At 44.2% G+C, this 16,804-nt stretch overlaps 1 protein-coding gene across 3 annotated transcripts in view; it reads right to left on the bottom strand.

Annotated features, from left to right (window-relative positions):
• The window catches only part of LOC101868407 (arginine-glutamic acid dipeptide repeats protein), a 223,918-nt gene extending 214,386 nt beyond the window's left edge, over positions 1–9,532 (bottom strand). For all 3 annotated transcript variants that reach the window (XM_034068167.1, XM_034068169.1, XM_034068170.1), the window contains exon 1: positions 9,331–9,532. The gene's annotated coding sequence lies outside the window, so the exon portion shown is untranslated. The remainder of the gene's footprint in view (positions 1–9,330) is intronic.
• Positions 9,533–16,804: the final 7,272 nt, after the last annotated feature.

Genomic DNA, 16,804 nt, shown 5'->3' with positions numbered 1-16,804 from the left:
TTTTGTGATCTCACCATCTAAATCCTCATGATGAATTAACAACATGCGATCTTCCCACTCTCTCCTGTTGACTCCTTGCAGCACAAGCCTTTATCATCTTCAGGAATTGAATATATGACCCACATAATTAAATCTTTGGGATTTAATATAGAAAACATGTTTAATTTGAAACAATGTCATAAACAAGAGGCCTCATCCATTAACAATCCTTCCCAGCCTTTGTTTCTCTTCAACAATATCTAACATATGCATTAGGGCCTCAGAAAAGTCCCAGCAAGGAAAAGTGTGAATATCACTTATCAGGACTCAGAAGACTTCAGCAAACACACACTAAAGTAATTACTCTCCACATCTCACTAAACTTGTACTTTGGGACAGAAGCAATGGAAGCAGTTATTTGATGAATAATTAGTGTAGAGAACATTAATTGAAGCAAGCCTGCATGGAGAACACAAGTGGAGGCAGTTTCGTTTCTCATGTGTTACAGACACGGAAAGAGAGGCATGCAGCTAGACAATAAAATTCAACAATAAAAGACTAAGTCTATTCAATATGAAGAGAAGCAGGAAATAAGAATCGAATTACTTTTTCCAAGCAGAAGAATGAGCAGATATGCTGTTTACAGAGCCCTGTTTAAAGCCAGCCCTGGAAGGTAAGCCGTGATAGGGACTGAGACTAATGGAAAAAGAATCATCTCCTCAAACACATTCATTACTAAAGGGAGAATAACAGCACGCAGAATCCTGAACTCTACACTAGGGAAACAGGCATCACTGAGAAAAATACAAGTGCAGAGAAACACAGTAAATGCATTACAAGCCACATGCATTTCTACTGACCTGCTAAAGGACACGCAAGATATAGCAAGATGTCAATGATAATTCTAGCACCTCCCTATGAGTAGTACAATAGGGATGTGCTTCACTACCTTTTCACTTCCTGCACCCCTACAGCATCTCACAACTCTGACGAAGACATTTAAACTTCACTCAGGACTGTCCCAGCAGGTCAGAAGAGAACTTAGGCAGAAGCCAAGAAGCTTCTGCCTAAGTTCTCTTCAAGAGCATATGGTAACAGTCAACTTGGGCCTTCTCTAATCCAAATATTATGCAGACTTTCATCCAGAAGCACACATTGTAACCTCTTCTCTGAAACCAAGAGACTGCCTACCACAGCAAAGCCCTAAATCCATATTCCCTTCATTCGGACATAAGGCTGGTTTATTTGCATCTGCATTAGGAACAATACTTGCATAACCATGCTCCATCCATGTTTCTTCACAAACATTCAGCTTTGAGTTATCCATGTTTGCCTTTTCACTCAACTCCCTTGATTTAAAGCCTATCCTCTGAAACAATACCCACCCCCAGCTCTGGCCTGCCAACACAAAAGTGGCCTTAAACAGTTTTTCTACTGTTATCATCTGAAAGCCTCCCCTGGCTTCTGCTCTAAGTTCAGTTGAACTGAGCATCAGGGTATGTAACATCTAGCATGGAAACTGAGTCACAGAAAGCACTAACAACATACCCATTTCAATTCTGTTCCTAGTAACAGCAAATGAACTTGTGTGTGATAATAAACCTGTAGTTGAAGTCTTACAACTAAAATACATCAGAGATTGAATGCACAGCCCAAACCAGTCTTAAGGTAAGCCAGTTTATTTCCTGATGATTTACCAGCTGGGCACCTGACTCACAGAAATCTAAGTGTACAGACACCTTTAAGTTCAATTTGTCACTGGGTGAAGTTACTCATCTTAAAGGTTCATATTAGAAAGCAAATAGCATAATTCAGTGGTTTAAGGAGCAGTCAGAGGAAGGTCTATTAAGTTTTGTGAAAATGAGTGACCTTGGAGACATAAATTACATTGCCTACATCTCACTCCCAATTTGTAAAACTGAGGATTAAGTGGTTTAAGTCTCCTGTACCAACCTCATTAGAAGATCTCCAATGGAGACATTGCATTCCTTTCTCTACTCAATGTACCACCTTGGCACAGAGATATCTGGTACACAGAGGACATTCCTTTGGTATTTCTGAGTTCATACTGCAGTTCTAGATCACACTGAAGCATGATGACATGAAGCTGATGCACCTGAACAAGAGGTGCAGTACAAAGCTGTTGCAGACAGGGATGGGGAAACAATAAGCATTATAAAAGGACACAGACAGAATTCCAAGAGACGGGTTAAGCTGGTTTTGACAGTGGAAGACACACTTAAGAGAAAAGCAGCTGCCTTCAAGTCAAAGCTTTCCAAGCTCAGAGCCACTCCTCAATTACAAGGATAGAAAAAAGCACTTGATGTGTGTCCTCAACCTGTCACCATGAAGCATTTGCTCTGAAGAACCATCCCACACACCAAGTCTCTTTCCTAATTCAAAGCAAATCTGAAAGCCCCAACTGCCTAGGCACCGTGATTTTTAGCAGGTATAATGCCTTGGCCTTATGACGTCTTTCATGTTACCATGCATGAGTGAAAGAAGATATAGAATCAAGGAAAAGATAAAGTGGCATTTTGGCATCAACACCATGTGTTCCAGTCCTTTGTGGATGTTGGTATCAGCAGATTAGTGTCACACACTTGTTTAAAGATTCATAATCCTTAAGCATGTATTAATAACTTTGCTATTTAGGGGACCAGCAACTTTGTGCTAACATTCCATAACACATAGTTTATTACTAACAGAACTTGCCATTTTTCTTTAAACCAGGAAATAAACTGGTTGCCAGAATGGTAGCCTTCGACTGAAACTACCATATTCTGTTTTAATTCTCTATTCTACCACACCAACACACTCAAGTCTAGACCACATTGCTTTATATAGCAATGCAACCACATCATCCTCAATGCTCAGGTTTAAAATAGTCTTAGGGGCTGCCTCTTGACCACAGTGATTTCAGTAGCCATACAGGAAAGACCTATCTCCAGCATCGTAAGTCTGACTCAATGCCTTTAGCTGCAACTCCAGCGCTCAAAGCCTACAATTCACTACCCATTCCAGCTCTCCCAGTATCTACATATGCTTTGAACTATTTCTCACTTCAAGGAAACTTAAAACCTCTCTTCACTAGAGCAGCTACTACCAACATTACAAGTATCTTCTGCTTAAATTTAAGATACTAGCTAAAAAAAACCCCAACAATGTGTCAATTTATGGTTGGTTATGAAATTAGTAATACTACACAGACTGCTGACTCAAGGTATAAATGCACAGATGAGGTCCCGTGAGTCACAGCCACTCTGTGTTAAGTGCTCAGAGTCACTTAGTCAAGGATAGAAGTGAAGAGGCTTGCTTGAAGTTATCTATCCTTCATGGGAAGAAAACCAGCATCTCTCACATATGCTGTCACCAAGAGTGAACACTTGCTGTGTATCTAATATTAAGTTACACAACAGCTTATCCAACACTAACTCATTAATGTGCCCCTACCTCACATTAGGCATAAATTTCTTATATATATAGGTTATGTGTATGATGTACACGATGAACAATCCTCCCCACCCCCAGGAAGACTCCCCCATCCATTCCCCTACACACATTCCATCTATCATGATTCCACATACAGAAATCTGACCGTAGGATCAAGAGTTTAATATACAACATCTGCCTAAGAAGTTAATATATACCATTCACAAGACATCTGAGATCAAATAAGGTCTGTTAGTTTTTAGTTCCCTAAAATGAATCATGCTTACTCCAGATTCACTGGTACGAACACACACCAAGAGCCACATCAAACCGAACAAAACCTTCATTCTCTACATTTTTATCAGTGATTTCTCACTGGTAAGAAATTCTGCTCCATAATGGCTTTGTTCATTTTAAGCATCATACATTAACAACAATGTCCACCCTATGTATTTTAGCTAACAGCCGTAAGAAATGCCTGCACCAAGACCAGCCAATTACTAAGAATGATACCAAACAGCTCCAAAAAAAGGAAGGAAAATCTGTAAGATGATGGGCCAAGTGCCTCAGAACTTGTCTGTTTCCACCCCAAAACAGCTGGCCATATGAGAAAGATGAACATAAAGGAGAAACTGCTCAAACAGACAAGTATTTATTAGTGCTAGGTGACAGAACTTCCGTTCTCTCTCTTTAACCTCATTTCTTAAAGGGACAAATTCCCCCAGTTCACCTCACTTCCCTTCTCCCCTCTCCCTGTTGCCTTATCCTCTCATTTCATGCAAGTTCTGGTGCATAATGGATTTCCAACAAGCCTGACATGACCATCATCGGCTATAACCAACATTCCTGAGAGTTTTGTGCAAACCAGCAGATGGATAGGAAAAAGCTCTCTAATTAATTACATCCCCACTAAGGCATGGCCAGACAGAAACCAGCATTTTAAGCTTTGCTTGGCAGCCAGTTAGTCCATAGGCACATCCATGGTACTTGCCCATTCAACTGTTATAAAGGACAGGGGGAAAAGAGGAATTAACTGGCAATGGGGATGGAAGGAGCAAACTTCAGGGCTGACCAGCTCTTGTCTCCTCAAAAGAGCTACTAGAATATAAGCTTAGTCATAAAAATACACACACACTACAACCTTCCCTTCATGCATGAGAAAAGACAACGTAACATTATAAAGCAGAAATCCTGTTATATATTTGAAACAGGCCAAAACTGAGTATCAGGGATTGATAACACCATGGTAACAATATGCTTTTAACAATATGCTTTTAAAATATAGACAAGGAGATTAAACACATAAATTACCTGAGACCTCAGAATTAATGAGCACTCATTTTCTTCCACTTATCTTGCATCTTAAGAGAACTAGACTCTCATTTGTGTTCTGCAGGAAGAACAAAAGACAACCTATGTGTTCAAAGAATTACCCCTTTCCCACCAAGTCAGTCATAAACATTTACTTACTAATCTATAAATTTATGCAATACCCAAACTGATGTATGTTTTCAGGGTTGCACTTTGGACAGTATTAAGATGCCAAATACAAATGCAATCCTTTATGCCTAGAACTGAAACAGCCCCTGTTCTGATACAGTGCATTTCACACACACATGACTAAGAATTTCAGAAGAAAAGGCCATCATGATCCTCATGGGACACAGAGGGAACACTGATGCTTGTATCCAAGCTAGTTTTACTTTTCTCTAGGTCAGTGTACTATTCTGGATGCTCAAGGAACTAAACACATATTTATATTAAACAAAGTGATAAAAAACACACCCTGACACCTACTGAAACAGAAATAGCTAGGATTTCATTCAGTCTGGGGGTTTACAGTCATTTAGAGTCATTCCTTGGCCCAGCAGACTTCTAAATCAACAGGAGTCAGCACAGCATTCATATCTTGTTTGCTCCTTTGTTCATACATCAGCCCCTCTGAAAAGAGCAGTTGGGCACAGCTACCAACATTATAAAAGCTTGTATAAAATGCTGCTGGCAAACCAACACAGAGAGGACAATACTGTGTTGTAGATCCTGCTCCCTAACACCTCCTGTCGCTCTTAAGAAGTGGAGAGGTTTTCCTCCTAGCAACTTGCTGGAAACACCATTTCCAAAGTGCACCTAATCACACTCACCTCCTTTTGATACCTTCCACATCACCGTCACAAACTTCACATACCATTTCCCTACTGCAGCAAAGCAACTTCACAGCAGCAGAACACAAGCTTCATTTCAAACAGCTTTAAAGGAACACATTAAACAAACAGGTTCCACATCAATGGGGGAGGTGGGGGGGGTTGCTCTGTTTTGGTTACAAGACAGGTCTTTCTTAAAATATGCCTATTTTAAGCCTATTGATTGGAATTTACACTCTGAGCTCAACTCAGGTCCTGTGCAGCCTCTTTAAGTCAAGCAGAATGATTTGTTGAGGCTTCATGCAATTGAAACAGCTGTCATATATTTCAATAGGGAAACATAGCTGAACCTCAAATACAGTCTAACCAGGACACCATTTCCATATTAGAATGTTACAGAGTTGTGGATTGGGGTTCTTTTTAATAGTTAACTCCAACCCTGACCACCCCTTTTAAATTTACATAGCTGCTCATTCATTTCAGTCTCACATAGTAACTAATGGTTTTCCTATTGTCATTATTTTTTAAGGTGGAAATTAACTACAATCCAAGTACTGTGTTCACATGCCAACACCACCGAGTGTAACCTATTACCGAAGCTTACAGCACCCTTAAATATGGCACATAATGAAATCAAAGCTACCCTCAGGCAATCTTAATGTACCAACAGCTCTGCTGAGAGGATAACACAGGTTCTGCTGTGCCATTACACTGCCAGTAACACAGACTTGAAAAATCCTATATGCTCACAGCACACTTTCCCCTCCCGCTCCCAAAAGTGAAATCACTTCTTTATGGGCAAAACAACTGCTTGGTACAGTTAGAAAAGAGAGATGCATTTTGCAGCTATGACAGTAACTTTACAAACAGTGTGTTATTAAAGAAGTCATTTATTAGACTGCAACATCAGAATGCCATCTTTCTCACCTCAGCTGCAATCAGCATTAAGAATTACACACACCATATCTCTGCACATTCCTGAATGCTGTGGATTATTAGCCTTGTGCTGCCGCAGCACTGGATCTATATCCACAACTCCAGGACGGATCTGTGCACACACAAAACTCCCATGAAGGTAAAACAAATCCCTGGATGCAAAGAAATCACTACTGGTTAATCCAGCTATGCAATTACTGTTCCAGGCAGGTTTGTCTCTCCCAGCTCCACTTCCCTTTCATGCCCAATAAACGCTTCCCATTTTGTATAGGGATATCAAGAGCTTTGTCCAGATGGAGTTATCCCTTTCTCTGGCACTCTATAGTACAATTCACAGGAATCATGAAGCCACAGAGAGGCAGCATAAACATTTCACTGTACCTCTCTGCAAACTCACATCTTTGCATTCATGCAGACAATAGCCTACAATAATGATAAAATTACCAGTGGCCACAACAAAGCTACACCAGTGGTACAAAGATAAATCAAGTCCTCAGTCCAGAGGCAATCATCACATTTTGTTCAGATAAGGAAACTGAAGTCATTTATGCCAATTATATACTAAAATATGCTGAAGAGTCAAAAACAAAGCTTAGAGGCCTCACAATTAAACTCTTCATAGTCACTGCTGCCTATTTTCCAAAGGATCTAGCACAATGGCAACTTCTCCACAACACTCACATGTTATCTTTCACCCCTTCTGTAAACCTCAATCTCCCCAGCTGGCTGAAGTTATCAGTGAGCTGAGATTTTACTGTCCCTCAAGAACCCAAGAGCTCAAGCCCTTGTGCAGCTTCCAGAGCTTCAAAACACAGTATAGTAGTCATCCTGCAAGTAGCAGGGAGTTGGACTCAATGATCCTTTTGGGTCCCTTCCATCTCAAGATATACTGTGATTCTACAACTGGTTTGGGATATTTTTGTTTTAGATGCTGCTGTATAAACAGAAACATTAAACAATCATCAAGAAAGGAAACCATATATACACCAAAATAGACCTCTTCACACATTCTTTTGTATTTGCCACCCCAATGCATTTATCTGAACAAAGTGCTCTTTGACAGCAGCTCTCCTGCACACATGCCTCCAGACCAAAGATCCCAAAGCCAATACACATACATGAAGCACAGTAATTCTCATTTCAAGCCAGCTGGGGGTTTATGGGGGGGGGAGGAAGGTAGAACATGAAAGAAAGTTGAGAGGGGTTCAAGAGAGTGTACTTCCAATGCTCACCTCGTGTGCTCCCTCTCTATTTATACATTCACTCCCAGACAGAGGAAGCAGCAGAGCCAGCACTGGGAGGGGAGGAGAAAGAACATACACAATGTTTTGGCGCCCTTTAGCTTCTCATTTACTATTTCACTATGGGTTTTTTTGCAAGGTTACCAAAAGGCCATTCTGGGGAAGAGGAAAGAGGCAGAAAACGCTTCCCATTCCCCATCTTTCACTTCTCAAATGATAGCGTATTTGAGAGCACAGTCCCAAACACAGCGGAGCGTACGGCAAAGAACAATGAGCTCCCAAGCCTGGGCATTGTGTGCATCTACCTCCTCCTCTTCCCCCCAGACCTCCGCACCAACACGTAAACCTCCAAAATCCCTGTTCATCCAAACCAGGCCATGAAATCAACCCCAGTTTGTAGTTTCTGGTACAAACTCAAGGACTAAAACCAAGATGAGGGGTATTTACCAGAAGTGCTTTTATTACAGAAATGCTTCCACCCCTTTTAACCACCATGGATTTCTCAATTCTAAGGGAACAGCATACAAAAAAACCCAAAATGTTCGCCTGGTAGCAGCAGAACTACAAAGAAATACTACACATTGTACATTAAAAGGTAATTTGACACAGCCTTTGACAACCAACAGCTACTTCTTTTGACACCATGTTCATTTTTATCTGGTTAAATTCCATATTTAACAACAGACGCACTATTTGAATCCTGACGCTTCAGACTCGCGCTGAGAAAGGATTTCCACTAAATCATGACAGCAAGAACCAGTGACTAAAGCTCCTCATTTCATCCACACTGGTGCACAAACATAATAACACCTTTGATTTCAATAGCTGGCCAACGTAACTCAAGGAGTAAACAGGTATGAGGCAGTAGCCTGCTGACTGCATACAAACGATGGAGCTGCCAGTCTCCACAGACATTAATGCTTCGAGGAAAAACTCGGGATAAGAAGTCAGTAAATCAAAATAACTGTAAGCAGTATGCACAAATAAATCCGAGGGACTCAGTTCAACAATGAATCACATTGTTTTCTCCCCAGCAATTCCCTGAACAGCCAGTTTGAGCAATGAAGCCTCTAACGTTGTCTACCTCCTACTACTTTTCTGATTCTGGTCATCTTCTTTTCACGCTTCAGAAACAGAACAGGGAATAGAACACAATGAAAATAAAGAAGAAAAAAAGAAGAAACCCCACCCGTCTGTGCCACCGAAAATTAATTTGCATAAAATCTCAATTTCACCATTCCGTACCTACCACACCGAAGAGTAAGTGCCTCTTTCAAACACCGAACCCCATTTGCTCCCTGTGTCCATTTAAGATCAGCATTCCCCAACCCCACGCCTATTCAGGTTAACAAGTTAACCCTTTCTCCATTGAGCATCACACAGCAGCCAGCACTCCATGGCAGACAACAGGACACCCAAACACACGCAGACACCAGCGCCCCGCACGCCCCCTCCTCCCCAGCACAGGGCACGGACACGAGGGGCTCCACGCCCGTCCCCCGCCCGACCCCGAGCCCCTAGCTCGGCTCCCCGCGGGGCAGGGCCTCGCCCCCCACAGACACCACAACGCGGTGAGGCCGCCCCGCTCCGCGCCCTCCTACCTCAGCGCTGCTCTACACCATCCACGGCGGCTCCGTGTCGCTGCCGGGACAAAGCGGCTGCGGGGCGGCGGCGGCGGCGGCGAGGAGCGGCTCCCCTGGAACCCGGCGAGCGGAGGGGTCCCCGCGGTGCCTCAGCGGCGGCAGCCCAGGGGCATCTTAAAGGGGAAACAAGGAGCGGGGCGGCGGACGCGGGGGGAGGAGGAGGAGGAAGAGGAGGAGGAGGAAGCAGGAGGAGGGGCGGCGGCGGGCCGGGGTCCGGGCTGCTCAGCGCTGCATCCGCCTGCCTGCTCTCACGCACGCACGCACGCACGCAGGCACGCACCGAACGGGCACCCAGCAACGCAGCCAGGCCGGAGCCGCATGCTAGTATCCAGCGTCGCTATTGGAGGAGGAGGAATACCCCGTGACCCGGCAGGAGGTTGGAGCCAATGAGCAGAGTGGATGGAAGTGATTTAAAAGAATAGGGGGAAGGCGGAGGGGTGAGGGCCGCGCCGGGGCCGCCGCTGGCGCCCTCGCCTTGGGAGGGGCGCCAGGCCCGGCGGCACAAAGGAGGCCGCATCGGGTCCTGCCTGAGCACTGCGCCCCCCTGCGGTGGGGGGGGATGGCACAGACACGGCGGGGCCGGAGGCTGCCATGCTGAGGAGCGGTTAACACCGGGATCACAGCACCGAGAGCACTTGGGGTACATGGAGCTTGAGGCTCGTCCAGCTCCAACCCTGCCACTGACGGGACCCCTTCCACTGGAGCAGGGTGCGCCAAGCGCCTGTGTCCAACCTGGACTTGAGCACTGCCAATGTTGAGCGCACTGGAGAGGTTGGTTTTAGGTCACTGTCACCTCCCTCATGGCCTGTCCCAGCCCAGCAGGTGAGTGGGCCTCGGCCGTGCAGCCCAAGCTGGTGCAGGAGATCACAAAGGTATAGAATGAGTTGGGTTGGAAAAGACCTTCAAACTCATCCATTCCCAGCACTGCCCCATGGCACTGAGGCCTCCCCTCCACAGGGTGTAAACACCTGCAGGGCCGGTGCCTGCAGCCCTGCCCTGGGCAGCCTGTTCCAATGCCTGAGCACCCTGTGGGGCAGCAATGGTTCCTCAGCTCCATCTAAACCTGCCCTGGTGCAGCTTGGGGCCAGTTCCTCTTGTCCCATCCCTTGGGAGCAGAGCCCAGCCCCTCCTGGCTCCATCCTCCTGCCAGGCAGTTGTAGAGATGCATTGGGCCTGGTGCCGAGGCAGCGCAGCCCTGATATTGCACTACTCAGTCCATAAATCCCATAGCACCATTCCGCATTGGCCCTATGGTTGTACGTGTTAAACGTGCATGTTCCATACAAGTGCTTCTCAAAGCTGTCTCATTCTCATGAATAAGTAACCAGCTATCAGCCTTATGCCTAAATGTGTTTGAAGTGTCTTCAAATGGGAGGTGAGGTGCAAGATTTGATGGCTCTCTCAGAAGCTTTTGGCTGTGCTGTGGCTCCTGTCCAACAGACCTTTCAGGTCCACGCTCCAGAGTACTCACATTAAGGCGCTGTTCCTGGTCTTGCACAGAAAGTTAGGATCATGTGTAAGTGCATTGCTAGATAAAGAACTGATGCTGCTCATACTCTGTGATGAGGAAGTTGTCACAACAGCAGCATTCCAAATTACTGAATAGCAGTTCATAAAGCCCTTGGTGGCTCAGGAGATGTTTAAGCTGCTTCACCTTGCAGCTATCGCATGGCTAGAAAAGATAGTGAGGAAGTGCCAAAAATAGAGCAAATTTGTTACTTAACATTAACCTCACCTTTCATCTGCAGAGCACTGGCCAGCAAAATAAATCCCATGGCTGTAAATAAAGGCACGCGTTCTTCTGGGGATGTGAGGAATCTCATGTGCAGTTATATTCTCTTCCTCAAAAAGCACTAGGCTATGTCAAGGCAGATTGTGCCCTCAATTACACTTCTCTAACCCCAACTGTTTGCCATCTCTGTAAACTGTCTTCATGGCTGATTCTAGTCTATTGCAGGAGATAAGTTTGAGGCTGTTAACGTTATTGCCTTTAGCAGAGGGGAGTGGGAGCTGCTTTCACTGAAGAGAAAGGCACACACAAGGAGAGACGAGGTCTGTACATCAGAGGAATTCAGTTCTTTGCCCTGAGTGTACAGGACAAATTTATCCCCAGCATAACTTCAGGGACGTTACCACCAGAGGTTGAGACACGGAGCTGATTGTGTTCTAATAACTAATTTAGATAAGCGTCTAAAAATGCACATCAGTTAAATGTCTGACACAGCCATTTTGGAGGCTCCACTTAAGCTGTCCTTGATGGAGTCTGATTCCATCTCTCCTATTTGCTCTGCTAATTACAATTTCATGTTCCTTGGTCTCTGGGTGTATGCATTAAAAACCGTACTAATCACCACAGCTTTCTCCAGTCCCTATCTCCATGATGGCAAAAATCACAGCAGCCTCTTTCTCTCCCTCTTCCATTAACTCCTGGTGATCATCACATCACCACACAAGGATTAGAAGTATTCAGTCAACATTTGGATGTCCTATTTTGATGTTAGACAAAAATAAGCATGTTTGGGGGGCATTTCCTCCTATATTGTATGATATGTGTACCCCCTAAAACTCATACAAGTTCAACTGCAGTAGGTGCTTATTCACACCCAGTTCTAGAAGACATACCCACATCCTCATACCACAGCCAAATGATCCAACTGTAAGTTTGCTTCTTAAAGCAGAGCATTGTTGCAGGAAAAGCACCTGAAAATGCTGGGGTTTTTGGTTGGGTTGGGCTTTTCTTTGTGCCAAAGATGCAGCCCTCCCTATAGACAACAATAAACAAAACCACAAGGCTTGTCCTGTAACCTTCTACCTGCTATAGCTACAAGGTGTACTTAACACAAGGAAGATCAAGGCAGACCCAAATGCTGCAGAGAGATCATTGCTGCTGTCTGGTGACTGCAGATTTTCATGGTTCGCATCCCAGCGGAGAGGGATTGATGGTGAAATGACAGGGCACATTCTACACATGAAATATTTTATGTACATGTAGACTGCCCACAGGAGCTCCTGGCGCATATCTAACAAGGCAGTTTCTGACATCTTTGCAATACTTCGTGTGTCTCCCCTGCAGTGCTCCTGGGAGGTGTAAAATTGCTGATGCTCAGAAAGGCTAATTGGCCAAATCCACAAAGAGACTGAAATTCCAACGTGGCACATAAGGTATCTACACACAAAACATTAATCCTCTGAATCCCATTCCTTACCCCTGGATATTGCTACAGATCTGATGCAGCAGCATTTGTGCTGAGTGTTCTGTACCTGAAACAGTTTCTGCCTAAATCCCCAACAGGGTCACACTAGAGGGACACATGGCATTGCTCCCACCTCGTCTGCTGCTTTCCCATCTTCCAGGCTCTTACCTCCTATCGCAGGCTGTTCTGCCAAGTCCCTTTTGGGCCTTTCAGCTCCAGAGTTCTGTTCTGCTGCTCATGCATCCACATCCACTGAAGCAAAAGAACTCAGAAACAGCAAGTGGATAGAAGTATTATTCTTATGTTATGGAAAAATCATATTGTGTGCTGTCTGTTACTGTTCTATCTTCATTACAGGGAAAGAACCCCAAAACTCAGTGAATGGGCAGAAATCAGGAATATCTCTTTCAGACAAAACAGCTCATCAGTGAGCGAAGAGTTAACATGTTTCATGACAATTTTGCTGCCAAATCCAAATAGCATTCAGGTGTAGGAAAAAGCATCTGCAGTGCATCCAGCAAACCCTAGAAACACTCTCGAAGGGGATAAATGCATTTGTATAATAATGACATGAAGCATTTCTGGATTTATGGTTGTGATACAAGGATTCTCACCCTGGGTACTGGAGAACTCTGTAGACAACTTGTGGCTCCTTTCAGATGCTGATGTATTTCCTGCATGTGCATAAACCTCCCCTGACAGTTCCCTCCTGTGCAAAGTTTACTGTCAGTGTTTTATAGAGACCAGGAATTTAGCTGTTCAGTGCCATGGAGGTTTGTTACATGACTAAGTGACTCAGTTCTGGCCTAAATTGGTTTTAATTTGTAATCTTAGATAGTGTTTCTCCTTTTCTCCCTTTGTCAGCCCTTGCATCTGTTCTAGCTGACATCTATATCTCAGTGTATGCGGCATATTTAACTTATGTAAATTCTCTCTTCACAAATATGCGTGAACATGGCTCTTTTTTTAACAACTGTCACTTTGCCAAGTGGGTGAAACAAAAACCTAGGAGAAAAGCAGTAACTGGGAAGAAGGAAGTCAAAGCCCACCTATATTGGGAATTCTGTGGCCACCATTTCAACCCAACTACTTCAAATAAGGGAGAGAGATCTAATTCTGCAGTCATGAAATTCCAAACCAGCCCCTGACCATGACAGATGAGTCAGGTTCTAACCTCAGCAATGCAGTAAAAACTCAGCTCTAATGAAACAGGCAAATGTCAATACAGCGATTAGCTCAGAAGATAATATTCTGAAAGGCTTTTACAGATGACCTGACTCCACTCACAGAGAAGGATTAGATTCTGTCTTTCCCTTTGCAATATCTGGATACCAGCCCTTTAGCTACAACCTCTTTGCTTTGGAGCTTTTCCTGGTTTGTTTACTGTAGGAATCTCAGGAACTTCAAATCCCATTTTCACACATATTACTAGAGGACTTGTTAGAAGTCTCATACCACTTGAAGGACAATGGATGGTTGTAAACTCCTCCTGGACATAGTTTGCTCTATGTAAAACTGGCTGTATGAGCTGCAATGAGAGCAAAATTCATGTAAATAAGATTTAAATCATTTTGAGCACATTCACACATTCAAGTTCTCACAAAATTACAGTGGCTCAACAGAATCTGATAAAAATTCATGTTATTTGTTTATCTGAAAGACTTTTGACAGGGGCAGGTAGTGATAGGATAAGGGGTGATGGCTTTGAGCTGAAAAAGGGGAGATTTAGATTAGACATTAGGAAGAAATTCTTCACTATGGGGATAGTGAACCCTGGCACAGGTTGCTAATAGCACATCCATCCCTGCCACAAGCAGCCAGTTTCTCCAGGAGAATGCTGTAGGAAACAGTGTCAAAGGCTTTACTAAAGCCCACAAAGTCAGCATCCACTAAGTGTCATAGCAGAAGATCAGGTTAGTCAAGCAGGACCTACCTTTCATAAGCCCATGCTGACTGGGTCTGACTGCCTTGTTGTCCTCTATGGGCCACACAGATGGCACTCAACCTTCTCTTGCCTTCCTTGCAAACAGTTTCTTGCCATCTATTGCAGCACTCCAGCTGCACCAATCATCCCACTATGTCTCCACAATGGCAGCTATGCCATAGTTCCCCGGTGCAGTGGCTTCCAGCTCCTCCTATTTGTTGCCTGTGCTGCATTCATCAGTGTAGATGCAGTTCAGTTGGGTATTGGTCCCACCTTTTTGCAGGGAGAAGTCCTAATTCCTATGTGACTCTTTCCAGGCACTTCCAACCCTGAAATTTCTGGGTTTAATATTCTAAAACATCCCAGAAATGTGCAGTGTTGTAGATTAGTTTCCTCATGTCCTGGCTTTGCCTGAGATAGGTTCCTTTTCCTCCCAGTAGCTGGTGCAGTGCTGGGTTTTGGCTTTAGTCTGAGAATAACGTTGATAACACACTATGTGTTAGTTGCTGCTCCATAGGGCTCCCCCTAAATGATTAAATTCTCAGTTTTCCATGCTGTGCCAGTGAGGAGGGCTCAAGAAGCTGGAGAGAGCAGAGTCAGGACAAGTGACCTGAACTAACCAGAGGGATAGTCCATACTATAGCACATCATGCTCAGGATGTAGAGTTGGCCAGAAGGGGCTGGGTACCAGTCAGCAGGTGGTGAGCTGTTGTATCGAGCATCACGTGCTTTGCTTGAGTTTTATTCCTCTTTGTCATCCCTAATTTCATTACAATTATTATTGTTCTTATTATGATTATTATACTTCAATGATTAAACTGTTCTTATACCAACCCAGGGGTTTTCTCACATTCCAATCCTCCTCCCCATGCCACGGGAGCAGGGGCAGTGAGTGACTGTGTGGTTCGTAGTTGCCAGCCGGGGTTAAACCATGAGACCTCATTAAAAACAAAGAATTAAACCAAGAAAAACTCTTTTTTCACTTGTAAAGGTTTTCCATTTCCCTGACTCAGACCGATTCCTGGTGGGTTCTGCATAATGAGTATTAGCAGAGGTTGGCTTACCACAGTGTCTAGTGAGAGTCATCTATCAAAGGCTAGGATGTGCACTGCGCAAGGGGAAAAAAGAAACCCCGTTGAAAAGGAACACAAAGATTTTAGTCCTAACATTCATTCCTCTCATTCTTGTATACTTGGGCATGTTCCAGGGCATGCAGCAAGAAGACAAAATGGCCATCTGCAGAACATGAGATGTATCTAATGAGAGATTTGTACACCTTGAAAGTCACCAGTGCTGAAGCTGCAAATGACTAATGAGGCTTTCCTCATGAGTGGGATTAATTGCATCGCCCTTTGATGCTTATTTCTGTATCCTGCTTATACCTAAGGGTAGTTGCAAGGGAATTAATTCTGTGATTTACATAGCAGATAAAATCTGGTAAATAAGGAAAATACAACAAATTTACTCTGAACCCCAACTAGCTTTGAGATTGTAACATCACAAACTGACCCTAGTCCTTTTAAGAACACTGTAAAAAGGATCCTAAGCACGAGAGGCTTATGGGTGTTTCTGTTGTGTGGTTTGGTACCTCTTCAGTTCCAGGTATCAGAGCCTTGTGTCTGAGAAGCAGCAGTGACTGGAAATCAGATTGTAACTGAGTGTATGTACATCTACACGCACAAATGCAGGGGCATGGTTAGAGCTTTTGTAGCCACACATGAAAAAGCCAGATGAATATTGATCCTCTTCTTCCCAGTAAGGTGCAGTTCTGTACAGGGTTGTATCCTGCAGATGCACACATATGGACAAGGTGCCTTGTGAAAGCCACAGTGGGTGTATTTCCAATTCCATCTAAACTCTTGGTCTTCTGTAAAGGCACCTCCCTCTCAATGACAAGCTTGTTCCACACATGGAGTTGTTCATTTCCATGTTTCTTATGGTTAACAGCAATTGATTGCGTGTAACAGAGGCACATGTAAAACCCAGCTGACAGGCTGGGAATATGCCTGCCACCGATACACCCAAATCAGGATGGTTTTGGTACAGACTCACTGGCCTGGCAGGAAAGGGAGCTCTGGAATGATTGGATCGGTTCAAGAAGGCACAGGGTCTTGCTAAACCAAGCAGGAAGTGGTTTCCTTCTGCAATCAAGACAAGGGGTGTTGGGGGGAACTCAGATCTTTACAATGAGCTGTGTTCAGGTTTGTCTGCTGCCTGCGGAGGCCAAATTCACCATGCTGGGAGGGACCCCAGTTTTTGGGATGCAGCTGTTCATGGCCACAATGGCTGGGAAGCCACGTTAAGGCTTGTGCTG

The sequence above is a fragment of the Melopsittacus undulatus genome, chromosome 12 (assembly GCF_012275295.1).
Source record: "Melopsittacus undulatus isolate bMelUnd1 chromosome 12, bMelUnd1.mat.Z, whole genome shotgun sequence".
Classification (NCBI taxonomy): domain Eukaryota; kingdom Metazoa; phylum Chordata; class Aves; order Psittaciformes; family Psittaculidae; genus Melopsittacus; species Melopsittacus undulatus.
Note: the sequence above shows the minus strand (reverse complement) of the source record. Positions and strands in the feature narration are given on the sequence as shown.